Raw genomic sequence first — 14,423 nt, forward strand, 5'->3', positions numbered from 1 at the left:
AAATAAAAACAAAGGTGAACAGATGGGAACTGGCTGAACTTGAAAGCTTATTGCACGATGAAGGAAACTAAGCAAGTGAGAGGACAGCCCTCAGAATCGGAGGAAATAATAGCAAACAAAACAACTGACAATCTCCAAAATATACAAGCAGTTCATGCAGCTCAATACCAGAAAAATCAACAACCCAATCAACAGTGGGCAGAAGACCTAAGCAGACACTTCTCCAAGGGAAGACCTACAGATGGCTAATAAACGTGAAAAGAAAGATGCTCAACATTGCTCATTAGAGAAATGCAAATCAAAACCACCATGAGCTATGATCTCACACCAGTCAGAATGGCCATCATCAAAAAGTCTACTAACAATGAATGCTTGAGAGGGTGTGAAGAAGTGGGAACCCACTGTTGGAGGGAATGCAAACTGATACAACCACTATGGAGAACAGTATGGAGATTCCTTAGAAAACTAGGAATAAAACTAACATACAACCCAGGAATCCCACTACTTGGCATATACCCTGAGAAAACCAGAATTGAAAAAGACACGTGTACCCCAGTGTTCACTGCAGCACTGTTTACAATAGCTAGGTCATGGAAGCAACCTACATGTCCATGGGCAGAGGAATGGATAAGGAAGCTGTGGTACATCTACACAATGGGATATTACTCATTTATAAAAAGAAGCATTTGAGTCAGTTCTAATCAGGTGGATGGACTCAGAGCCTATTGTACAGAGTGAAGTAAGAAAGAAAGCAAATACCATATATTAACATATATATATGGACTCTAGAAAGATGGTACCTACGATCCTATGTGCAGAGCAGCAAAGGAGCCTGCACGCTTAAGTAGCTTCAGTCGTGTCCAACTGTGTGTGACCCTAGGGACTGTAGCTTACCAGGCTCCTCTGTCCAAGGGATTCTCCAGGCAAGAATACTGGAGTGGATTGCCATTCCCTCCAGGGGAGCTTCCTGACCCAGGGATCATAGCTGTATCTCTCATGTCTCCTACCTTGGCAGGCAGATTCTTTACCACTAGCGCCACCTGGATCCTACGTACAGGGCAGCAAATGAGACACAGAAGTAAAGAACAGACTTTTGGACTCAGTGGGAGGAGAGGGTGGAATGATTTGAGAGAACAGCTTTGAGACAGATATATTACCATATGTAAAATAGATAGCCAGTGGGAATTTGATGTATGAAGAAGGGCATCCAAAGCAGGTGCTCTGGGACAACCTAGAGGGATGGGGTGGGGAGGGAGGGGGGTTCAGGACGGGGGGAAACATGTATACCTATTGCCCATTCATGTTGATGTATGGCAGAAACCATCACAATATTGTAAAGTAATTATCCTCCAATTAAATAAATTTTTAAAAACCTGGGCAGCAACAAAGACCCAGTGCAGTCACAAATAAATAAATAATACCTTAAAAAATTAAAAACCTAAAATGAAAATAGAAATGTTAGTGGTTGCTATTAGTTTTACATGACAGTTATAATGCTTAATTGTATGTTACCCTGTGAAAATAAAAGGATAAAATAAGATGTTATACACAGCATATAAGTAGATTAACCAATTGCACCACTGGAGCTCTTATACGCAGCACAAAAATACAGTTAGGCTACAGTTTTATAGATCCATCAGTGGGTGAAATGTTATGCTTTTGTAAATTACACAGGTAACTGAAGTGTTATTCTTTTTTTTTTCCTTTTCTTTTCCTGGCTATACTGTGGGGCTTGCAGTATCTCAGTTCCCTGACCATCGATTAAACTTGGGGCCACAGCAGGGCAAGCCCAGAATCGTAACCACTAGGTCATCAGGGAATTCCCTGAAGTATTATTCTTTTAAAGGGCAAAATAATTTTCACCTGTTTGATGGGAAATTTTTCAGTATTTATTATATGCTTTGGGGTCAGCCGACAAGTTATACTGTGCATAAAAATACATGGGCTTCACGAAAGGGAGCTTAATAAAGGAAACAGAATTAAGGGGTTAGATATGCAGAGACTCAGGACCCCCCACCAGACCTGCTGGCTCAGGGTCTTGTGTGGTACCAAGACCCCCGGGGATTAGAATGGACCTCACGAGCTGAGACAAGGAACTGGCAACCCACTCCAGTATTCTTGCCTGGGAAGTCCCATGGACAGAGGAGGCTGGTGGGCTACAGTCCGTGGGGTGGCAGAGTTGGACATGACTGAGCGAGCACGCAGGAGTTGATGGCGCTGCACCAATGCACTGATGCGTTCAGGGCAACAGAACTTTCTGGTGCTTTTTACTCTTCCTGTAGCATCCTCAGTTGACACTGGCTTTCCAGTTGTAAGTGCCTCTAGTTGTCACCTGTTGCCCACTCCCCTTTCCACAGGCGCAAATTAAGAGGATCCAAGTTCCCAGGGGGACAATGAATAATCCTGCTAAATCAGATATTTCTCACAGCACATTTCAGAGTGTGCACTCTACCAAGCGCAGAGGCAAGGCTTTCTGAGAAGCACGTTACATGTTCACGAGCTTTGCCTGAGGTTCTCGGGCGGCATCTAAGGCCTGATGTGCCCACCCTGAAGGCTGTGAAGTCTGGATGATGTGTTTATGCACATAAACCTACATAACAAAAATCATTTAAAAGGTAAAGGGAGCATCGAAACATACTAAGTCTTTAAAGCCTACTTTAGGTGCATGGAGTCAATATTACACAAGAACAAACAATATCCATCTATTTTGCGATTACAGCAGTTGATGGCAAGTAAGTCAAACCCTCAGCTGGCCTTGCCAGTCTCAGGAGGCTGTGCGCTGCTACCGTGTGCGTTTCCCAGTGGCAGAACCTCCTACGAGCAGAAGTGCTAACTTACACAGAGTGACAAGACTCAATGTGTCATATCTGAAAATTTAAAAAGCTTTTCATTTAGGAGATAAAGCAGGTGTTTGTACTCATTGTGCTTTCAGATGCCCGTTATAACCAAGATGGTTTTGCACAATCAAAATAATGTTACAGTGCTAGAAGGTTCAATAGCACATATACTAAACTCGAATGATACAGAGATTAGCATGGCCCCTGCGCAGGGGTGACACACAAAGTTGGAGAAGTGTTCCATATTTTTTACAATTTTGAGCATTAAAAAATAATAGTAATATTATGAATAGGATTCACAGAATATTTTTAAAGTTTACCAAAAGAAAACAAGCTTACATCCAACTTGCAACTTTTTATTTGCCTTCTTGACTGCTTAAGGTATTAAAAAGTATGGAGAAGGAAATGGCAACCCACTCCAGTATTCTTGCCTGGAAAAGTCCAAGGAGAGAGGAGTCTGGCGGGCTGAAGTCCATGGGATTACATGACTGAGCATGTGTGCACGAGGGTGGAAGGAAGTGGGTTGGTAGCAATAAAGACCTTTAAAACTGCTGATGCCAAATCACCACACACAGAAAAATTTAATTGGCCCAGGGTGCAGTCCTGGGCATAGGATTTTTAGAAACTCCCCGACTCCTTTGGTGGACCGCCACCATTGTGAAGCACTGGACCCTGAACAAAGAGGCCCCAGAGAAAGTCAGACTGCTCTGGGCAAGATATTCTAGTAGGGGGTGCTCAGCAGATTCCATGTTTCTTAACGTCCATCCCTGTCCCAAGTGTTAACCGATTTTCAGAGAGGCCTTTCTAACATAGATACTACTCTAACTGTTTTCAAAGTTTTAAAAAATTTTCCAAGTAACAAATTCCCTGAAGGTCCAGTGGTTGGGACTCCACTGCAGGGGCAGAGGCTCAATCCCTGAAAGGGGAACTAAGGTCTCCAAAACCCCATAGTGCAACTAAATAATAATAATTATAATGATAATAAAATCTACAGTATCTTCGGATTTCACGTTGAATATGGCAGATTAAATATATCCATCTATCTCTACTCTCTCCACAAAACCCCACTAAATGACAGTAAAGGAATAAAAAGAAGAGACATGTTCTTATTGACAAAACAGGAGAGCAGGTAACAGCAGCCAAGTGGGGACAAGGACATTTTAATGCTTCAGAACCCTGGAAAGCTCAGGAATTCTAAGCTACCTCTGAAGGCTGAGGACAAATTGATATCAGAGTGGGCATCTAGCCTGTCTGATACAGTTTAAAACAAAACGAAGAAAGAGCAGTATAAGCATATTATGAGGTATAGAAGCAAACAGATGAAACCGCTAAGGATTTAAAATGGTTGATTCTGGCAAGTGGGAACTGGGATGGGAAAAAGAAATCCTGGGGTTTGCTCTTCTGAGAGCCTTGTGTCATTTGGCCTTTAAAATTAAATTCTGAAAGCAATCATCCTTCAATTAAAAAATAAATTAAAAAAACAACAAAAAAGATAATATTAAGTATATACAAAACTTAGATTTTTTTTTTAAAAAAAACTGCTGTTGAAACGCGTTTGGGAGTAAGGTATGCAAATACTGTAGATGATAAGAATGTAAAATTGTAAAATCTTTCCAGGTGACAGGTGGGCAATATGGATCAAAAATTTCAATGTGTGAAACATTTAGTCCAGCGTTTTCACTCTTGGAATTCGTCTTGAGGAAGTAATTGGACAACCACTGCTTTGAGTATAAAATAGAAAAATTGGAAACTATCTACACGCCCTACACCAGAATTTTGATTTGAACAAGTGGTGGCTCCTCCGTGCAGTGAAATTATATGCAAATACTTTAAATGATGGATTGCACACATCCCAGACGGTCAAATATTCTAAAAGCCTGAAAACAACGAGTTGCTGGGCATGTGAAACAGCGAAATGTTGATATAGTGCCATTGAGTGTGTACTGGTACACTGTCTTTGGAGAAAAAGCAAAAATTGGCAAAGCATAGATGAAAAGTTAACTATAGACTTTGATCAGCAATTCTCATAGGGAGTCTAAAATGACTCCCGTGAACTATACAGTGCATGGAAATCTCCAGGCCAGAATACTGGAGTGTGTAGCTGTTCTCTTCTCCAGGGGATCTTCGCGACCCAGGAATCGAACCCAGGTCTCCGGCATGGAAGGTGGCTTTTTTACCAGCTGAGCTACCAGGGAAGCCTGAGACCTTCTGTGGATTGTTACAAACATTTACATCCTGGGGAGGGAAGGAGGAGAACAGAAAAACACACCTACCTACATAGGTTTACGAACTACCTCCATAACTTTATGAAGAAAGAAAACAAACCTATATGAATAATGCAACTATGAAAGTTGACTACCTCTAACTCCAGTAGTAATAACTGTGGACTAGGAACAAAAAAATAAAAACCGTGGCTCACATGGTAAACAATTTGCGGGCAATGCAGGAGACCTGGGTTTGATGTCTGGGTTGGGCAGATGCCAGAAAAGGGGAAGGCTAACCACTCCAGTCATGGCATCTGGTCCCATCACTTCATGGGAAATAGATGGGGAAACAGTGGAAGCAGTGTCAGACTTTATTTTGGGGGCTCCGAAATCACTGCACATGGTGATTGCAGCCATGAAATTAAAAGACGCTTACTCCTTGGAAGGAAAGTTATGACCAACCTAGACAGCATATTAAAAAGCAGAGACATTACTTCGCCAACAAAGGTCTGTCTAGTCAAGGCTATGGTTTTTCCAGTGGTCATGTATGGATGTGAGAGTTGGACTGTGAAGAACGCTGAGCGCCGAAAAATTGATGCTTTTGAACTGTGGTGTTGGAGAAGACTCTTGAGAGTCCCTTGGACTGCAAGGAGATCCAACCAGTCCATCCTGAAGGAGATCAGTCCTGGGTGTTCATTGGAACGACTGATGCTGAAGCTGAAACTTCAATACTTTGGCCACCTCATGCAGAGAGTTGACTCACTGGAAAAGACCCTGATGCTGGGAGGGATTCAGGGCAGCAGAAGAAAGTGATGACAGAGGATGAGATGGCTGGATGGCACCACCGACTCGATGGACATGAGTTTGAGTAAACTCCGGGAGTTGGTGATGGATAGGGAGACCTGGCGTGCTGCGACGCAGACGGTCGCAAAGAGTCGGACACGACTGAACTGAAACGAACCACTCTAACATTCTGGCCTGGAAAATTCCACGGACTGCATAGTACATGGGGTCGCAAAAAGTCGGACATGATTAACCGGCTCTCATTTTTAAGTCACTGAAAACCAAACCTGCAATGGTAAACAAAGAAAGCTTCAAAAGTCTAAAACAACCAACCAAAATCAGTTATTTTCAGCTTCTACTTTTCAACACAAAATTGTTGGTCTTGTTTGATCTCACAAGACCTCCAAAAATTTGTTGGGAAAGTAAGGGTTCTTTCTTGGTTCTACCTCACTGAGTCTACACGGCAGTACCGGAGACTAAGTGCAAGCAGAAGCAAGAAAAGCAGTGCCTGTACCTTTCTCAGGCTGGGGACGTACCGATAGGGGGAAGTTGACTTCTAATACACTGAGGATGAGAAAAAAAAAAACGGTAAGTCCCAGTGAAGAGGTTGCAGCAGATCTTTTCACATTAGTGGACGAAGGCTCATTCCTCAAAATACTATGTTTAAAGGAAATCTACGATAAATTCAAATAATAAATTGAACATATCGCGCGCAGTGCATTCTGGTTATGCAGATTAAGGCTGAGTCCCCGCCCCCGAGATTCGCGCCTTTCCCGCCCCAGATCTCGCCAAGCCTGCTTCCAGTCCCTTGTTGCCAGGCCCCTGACTCTTGACCTGCATACAGATTTCTCAGGGTCAGACCAGGTTGATTGGTCAGTAAGACTGATTGGTCTTTGGTCAGTAGGTTGTCATAATCGTGATGGGTTTTCCAGGAGATTTTTCTGGTGCTAGGAAAGATCGAAGACAGTATGAGTAAGGGACGACATTGGGTACAACGATTAGATAGCATCACCGACTCGGTGGACATGAGTTTGAGCATGCCCCGGGAGTTAGTGACGGATAGGAAAGCTGGTCGGACAGAACTAAGCCAATGAACTGGACAATTTTGTCGACCCTGGGATGGAATCGTGCCCTCCTATTCTGGCAGTCAAAAACTCTTTTTTTTTTTTTTTAAACGGTGATTAGAGTCACCTGACGGCCTAGACAATAAAGAGTCCGTTTACAAAGCGTGAGACCCAGATTCGCTCCTGGGAAGCATCTCCTGGAGAACAGAATGGCTACCCACTGCGGTATTCTTGCCTGGAGAATTCCATGGACAGAGGAGCCTGGACGGCTACAGTCCAAGGTGTCACAGATAGTCTGAGCACGACTGAGTGGGTTCAGCAGTCTAGTTCTTTCAACATTATAGTGAATCCTCTCTGTGTCAAATACAGCACCCATATATCATTATCTTAAGGTGTCAAGAAAAGCCTTATTCAAAAGAAATCAGGCCCAGAGTGTTGAGGAGGAAAAAACATGGAGACAAGGACTTGGGAACAAGGGACTGGAAGCTGGCTTCACAGGAGCTGGGGCGGGAAAGGCGTGAATCTCGGGGGCGGGGACTCAACGATCATTTTCATAACCAGAATGCACTGCACGCAATGTAGTTTTTATTTATTATTTAAATTTATCATTTTGTTTAAAACATAGTATTTCGAAGAATGTGCCTTCATGCTCTTCTGGGAAAACATCTGATGCAAACTCTTAACCCGGACTTACCCTTGACGTTCCTCAGCCTCACTGTGTTAGGCGTGAGCGTTCCCTCATCAGGGCATCCCCTGTAGGTTCACAGGCTCTGTGGGGTGTTTTTACTCTTGTCCTTGCTTCTACCCGAGTTGAGTCTTTGGTTTTGTACTGAGGATTCGGTTAGGTACGCCCAAGTAAGGATAAGACAAGCTTCCGATTATTTTTGAAGTCCTTGTTAGGTTGAACAAGGCCACTATTGTTGTGTGGAATAGAATTTGAAAAACTGGGGGCTTTGGGCAGTTTTTCTACGCCTCCAGCAGTTAAGACATTTATGTGTGTTTATCATGGGAAAGCGTGTTCTTGATGTTTAGTCAGTAAGATTTTCATAATCCTGAGCAGGTTTACCCTGATATTGTTTTTGTTTTTTGATTCCAGGAAAGACTGAAGACAGGAGGAGAAAGAGAAAACATTGACTCATTATAGAGCACCCACCTTCTCGGTGGACATGCGTTTGAACAAGCCCCGGGAGAGCTGTTTGGAGGTGACTGAGCAGAAGAACTGGACAATTTTTCCGACCCAGGGATGGAATCAGCTCCTCCTATATTCTTAGACAGCTTTTTTTTTTTTTTTTTAATTACCTATTAGAGTCACTCTGGTGGCTTAGATAGTGAAGACTCCGCCTACAATATGGGAGACCGAGGTGCACTCCTGGGGAAGAATCTCCTGGAGAAGGGAATGGCTACCCACTGCATTGTTCTTGCCTGGAGAATTCCATGGACACAGGAGCCTGGACGGCTACAGTCCATGGGTCGCAAATAGTTTGGCAGGACTGTGCACTCAGGGCACTCTGTTTCTTTTGACATTATAGTGAAGCTTCTCTATGTCAAATGCAGCACTCCTATATAATTTTCTTAAGCTGTCAAGAAAATCCTTTATTCGAAAGAAATCAGACACAGGGCATCGAGGAGAAGACATGGAGTCAGGGGCCTGGCAACAAGGGACTGGAAGCAGGCTTGGCGAGATCTGGGGCGGGAAAGGCGCGAATCTCGGGGGCGGGGACTCAGCCTTAATCTGCATAACCAGAATGCACTGCGCGCGATATGTTCAATTTATTATTTGAATTTATCGTAGATTTCCTTTAAACATAGTATTTTGAGGAATGAGCCTTCGTCCACTAATGTGAAAAGATCTGCTGCAACCTCTTCACTGGGACTTACCGTTTTTTTTTTTCTCATCCTCAGTGTATTAGAAGTCAACTTCCCCCTATCGGTACGTCCCCAGCCTGAGAAAGGTACAGGCACTGCTTTTCTTGCTTCTGCTTGCACTTAGTCTCCGGTACTGCCGTGTAGACTCAGTGAGGTAGAACCAAGAAAGAACCCTTACTTTCCCAACAAATTTTTGGAGGTCTTGTGAGATCAAACAAGACCAACAATTTTGTGTTGAAAAGTAGAAGCTGAAAATAACTGATTTTGGTTGGTTGTTTTAGACTTTTGAAGCTTTCTTTGTTTACCATTGCAGGTTTGGTTTTCAGTGACTTAAAAATGAGAGCCGGTTAATCATGTCCGACTTTTTGCGACCCCATGTACTATGCAGTCCGTGGAATTTTCCAGGCCAGAATGTTAGAGTGGTTCGTTTCAGTTCAGTCGTGTCCGACTCTTTGCGACCGTCTGCGTCGCAGCACGCCAGGTCTCCCTATCCATCACCAACTCCCGGAGTTTACTCAAACTCATGTCCATCGAGTCGGTGGTGCCATCCAGCCATCTCATCCTCTGTCATCACTTTCTTCTGCTGCCCTGAATCCCTCCCAGCATCAGGGTCTTTTCCAGTGAGTCAACTCTCTGCATGAGGTGGCCAAAGTATTGAAGTTTCAGCTTCAGCATCAGTCGTTCCAATGAACACCCAGGACTGATCTCCTTCAGGATGGACTGGTTGGATCTCCTTGCAGTCCAAGGGACTCTCAAGAGTCTTCTCCAACACCACAGTTCAAAAGCATCAATTTTTCGGCGCTCAGCGTTCTTCACAGTCCAACTCTCACATCCATACATGACCACTGGAAAAACCATAGCCTTGACTAGACAGACCTTTGTTGGCGAAGTAATGTCTCTGCTTTTTAATATGCTGTCTAGGTTGGTCATAACTTTCCTTCCAAGGAGTAAGCGTCTTTTAATTTCATGGCTGCAATCACCATGTGCAGTGATTTCGGAGCCCCCAAAATAAAGTCTGACACTGCTTCCACTGTTTCCCCATCTATTTCCCATGAAGTGATGGGACCAGATGCCATGACTGGAGTGGTTAGCCTTCCCCTTTTCTGGCATCTGCCCAACCCAGACATCAAACCCAGGTCTCCTGCATTGCCCGCAAATTGTTTACCATGTGAGCCACGGTTTTTATTTTTTTGTTCCTAGTCCACAGTTATTACTACTGGAGTTAGAGGTAGTCAACTTTCATAGTTGCATTATTCATATAGGTTTGTTTTCTTTCTTCATAAAGTTATGGAGGTAGTTCGTAAACCTATGTAGGTAGGTGTGTTTTTCTGTTCTCCTCCTTCCCTCCCCAGGATGTAAATGTTTGTAACAATCCACAGAAGGTCTCAGGCTTCCCTGGTAGCTCAGCTGGTAAAAAAGCCACCTTCCATGCCGGAGACCTGGGTTCGATTCCTGGGTCGCGAAGATCCCCTGGAGAAGAGAACAGCTACACACTCCAGTATTCTGGCCTGGAGATTTCCATGCACTGTATAGTTCACGGGAGTCATTTTAGACTCCCTATGAGAATTGCTGATCAAAGTCTATAGTTAACTTTTCATCTATGCTTTGCCAATTTTTGCTTTTTCTCCAAAGACAGTGTACCAGTACACACTCAATGGCACTATATCAACATTTCGCTGTTTCACATGCCCAGCAACTCGTTGTTTTCAGGCTTTTAGAATATTTGACCGTCTGGGATGTGTGCAATCCATCATTTAAAGTATTTGCATATAATTTCACTGCACGGAGGAGCCACCACTTGTTCAAATCAAAATTCTGGTGTAGGGCGTGTAGATAGTTTCCAATTTTTCTATTTTATACTCAAAGCAGTGGTTGTCCAATTACTTCCTCAAGACGAATTCCAAGAGTGAAAACGCTGGACTAAATGTTTCACACATTGAAATTTTTGATCCATATTGCCCACCTGTCACCTGGAAAGATTTTACAATTTTACATTCTTATCATCTACAGTATTTGCATACCTTACTCCCAAACGCGTTTCAACAGCAGTTTTTTTTAAAAAAAAAATCTAAGTTTTGTATATACTTAATATTATCTTTTTTGTTGTTTTTTTAATTTATTTTTTAATTGAAGGATGATTGCTTTCAGAATTTAATTTTAAAGGCCAAATGACACAAGGCTCTCAGAAGAGCAAACCCCAGGATTTCTTTTTCCCATCCCAGTTCCCACTTGCCAGAATCAACCATTTTAAATCCTTAGCGGTTTCATCTGTTTGCTTCTATACCTCATAATATGCTTATACTGCTCTTTCTTCGTTTTGTTTTAAACTGTATCAGACAGGCTAGATGCCCACTCTGATATCAATTTGTCCTCAGCCTTCAGAGGTAGCTTAGAATTCCTGAGCTTTCCAGGGTTCTGAAGCATTAAAATGTCCTTGTCCCCACTTGGCTGCTGTTACCTGCTCTCCTGTTTTGTCAATAAGAACATGTCTCTTCTTTTTATTCCTTTACTGTCATTTAGTGGGGTTTTGTGGAGAGAGTAGAGATAGATGGATATATTTAATCTGCCATATTCAACGTGAAATCCGAAGATACTGTAGATTTTATTATCATTATAATTATTATTATTTAGTTGCACTATGGGGTTTTGGAGACCTTAGTTCCCCTTTCAGGGATTGAGCCTCTGCCCCTGCAGTGGAGTCCCAACCACTGGACCTTCAGGGAATTTGTTACTTGGAAAATTTTTTAAAACTTTGAAAACAGTTAGAGTAGTATCTATGTTAGAAAGGCCTCTCTGAAAATCGGTTAACACTTGGGACAGGGATGGACGTTAAGAAACATGGAATCTGCTGAGCACCCCCTACTAGAATATCTTGCCCAGAGCAGTCTGACTTTCTCTGGGGCCTCTTTGTTCAGGGTCCAGTGCTTCACAATGGTGGCGGTCCACCAAAGGAGTCGGGGAGTTTCTAAAAATCCTATGCCCAGGACTCCACCCTGGGCCAATTAAATTTTTCTGTGTGTGGGGATTGTACATCAGCATTTTTAAAGCTCGTAAGTGGTTCTGGAGTGCAGAGTCACTGTTCTCAGCTAAGCAGCTCACTGGTTTAGCCCATTTATAAAAGCATGGCAATATTTGGACCGTAATCCATCCCGTGTTCTTGTTATGCAGTTACTTTTGTGTGTTGTCTAGATTCTGAATAGTGTCTATTTTCATGCTTTAATTTCATAAGCATGTCTTCTGTTAATCTGAGTAAGGAAGCACACAGCGGCATTAACATAGTGTTGTCTTGCCACACTCATTTGGCAGAGGCATAGGATTTAGCTCAGTCCTCACAGCACATTTATACTCTGCGGGAAGTTGCCATGACAGAGTGAAAACTGTCCAGTGATGTGGTCATTCTGCTGTATCTGGATTTTTGCATTGCTGGAGTGCAGTAATGGTGGAGAATATTATGGTGTTAATGACTATGATTGTGATTATAATGTGGATTCTTGACTCGTAGTTACCAAAACCCTCCATTATTATGAATTGATCCAATGTCTATATGGGGTCGCAAGGAGTGGGACACGACTGAGCACACACGGATGCACTATGTTAGCCTTCCCCCCTGCCAGTCGCCACCCCCACCCCACCCCACCCCCCGCCCCATCCCCCTACAAAGCGTTATTGAGAACAGGCATAATTCTTAGAGGGGCTGGTTAGTCTTGCTGAATTTTAGCTTTAGCGTGGAGAAAGTATAGTCATTGCTCATCATGGTTATCAGAAAAGAACAAGATGGGTCAATATATATCATCACGACTGGAGGAGGGAAAATCCTACAACAGATTTAGAGTAAAGGACTGTGTGCAGGGAATTCTCTGGTGGTCACCCTGCCTATTTAACTTATACGCAGAGTACATCATGCAAAATGCCATGCTGGATGAAGCACAAGCTGTAATCAACATTGCCGGGAGAAACATCAGTAACCTCCGAAATGCAGATGACACCACCCTATGGCAGAAAGCGAAAAAGAGCTAAAGAGCCTCTTGATGAATGCCAAAGAGTGAAAAAGTTGGCTTAAAACTAAAAATTCAGAAAACAAAGATCATGGCATCCAGTCCCATCACTTCATGGCAAATAGATGGGGAAACAATGGAAACAGTGACAGACTTTACTTTCTTGTGCTCCAAAATCACAGAGGACGGTGACTTCAGCCATGAAATGAAAAGACGCTTGCTACTTGGAAGAAAAACTATGACCAACCAAGACAGCATATTAAAAAGCAGAGATAATACTTTGCCAACAAAGGTCTGTTCAGTCAAAGCTATGGTTTTTCAGTAGTCGTGTACGATGTGAGAGTTGGACTGTAAAGAAAGGCGAAGACCAAAGCATTGATGCTTTTGGACTGTAGTGTAGGAGACGACTCTTGAGAGTCCCTTGGATGGCAACTTGATCCGACCAGTAAAGAAAATCAGTCCTGAATATTCATTGGAAGAACTGGTGCTGACACTGAAACTCCAATACTTTGGCCACCTGATGCAAAGAACTGAATAACTGGAAAAGACCCTGATGCTGGCAAGGACTTGGCCACCTGATGCAAAGAACTGAATAACTGGAAAAGACCCTGATGCTGGGAAGGACTCAAGGTGGGAGGAGGAAGGAGACGACAGAAAATGAGATGGTTAGATAGCACCATTGATTCGAAGGGCATTAGTATGAGTAAGCTCCGAGAATGGATGATAGACAGGGAAACCTGAAGTGAGGCAGTCCACGGGGTTACAAAATAGTCGGACATGAGTGACAGAGTCATCTCAGCAGACGAAAACTTAATCTCATGATTTCACACGATAAACACACAGAAAGCTGTTAAGTATAGGAACCCCAGAAATAAACCCTGCCTCAAAACTTTCACTCCTCAAGGTCTATTTTTGCATACAAAAATGCTGGCCTTGTTTATCTCACAAGACCTCCAAAAATTGTGTGTAACTGGCTTATAATCCTCCTCTAGGCCTAACTAACCACATCTTAACTGTACAACGAAAGACTCAGTTTGAGTATGAGCAAGAATGAGCATAAGAATACTGCACGGTGCCTGTGCACATACGGATGAGGGAATGCTCACTCCTAACACAGGGAGGCTAAGGCATGACAAGGGTAAATCTGGGTCAAGAGTTTGCAGCAGATCTTTGCACAAAAGTGGGGGGGTTCAGGATGGGGAACACATATAAATCCATGGCTGATTCATGTCAGTGTATGGCAAAAACCACTACAATATTGTAAAATAATTAGCCTCCAACTAATAAAAATAAATGGAAAAAAATAATAAAATTTTAAAAAAACGAAATAGTAAATTGACACTATATTGTGGGCAGTGCATTCTGGTTATGCAAATAAACGCTGAGTCCTCAGCCCCAAGATTCACACCTTTCCCTGCCCCAGCTCCTGTGAAGCCAGCTTCCCATCCCTTGTTCCCAGGCCCCTAACTCCATGTTTTCTCCTCCTCGACACTCTGGGTCTGATTTCTTTTGAATAAGGATTTTCTTGACAGCTTAAGATGATATATGGGCGCTGTATTTGACACAGAGAAGGTTCACTGTAATGTAGAATGAAATAGTGTTGAACTCACTCAGTCGTGCTAGGACTATGTGCGACCCCATGGACTGTAACCCTCCAGGCACCTCTGTCCATGG

The 14,423-nt window shown here is 43.0% G+C and overlaps 1 non-coding gene across 1 annotated transcript; it reads left to right on the top strand.

Annotated features, from left to right (window-relative positions):
* The first annotated feature begins 2,980 nt into the window (after window positions 1-2,980).
* Window positions 2,981-3,087, top strand: LOC136154910 (U6 spliceosomal RNA). The gene has a single exon (XR_010660612.1). It is a non-coding gene; the product is annotated as a U6 spliceosomal RNA (small nuclear RNA).
* Window positions 3,088-14,423: the final 11,336 nt, after the last annotated feature.

Source organism: Muntiacus reevesi, chromosome X, assembly GCF_963930625.1.
Source record: "Muntiacus reevesi chromosome X, mMunRee1.1, whole genome shotgun sequence".
Classification (NCBI taxonomy): domain Eukaryota; kingdom Metazoa; phylum Chordata; class Mammalia; order Artiodactyla; family Cervidae; genus Muntiacus; species Muntiacus reevesi.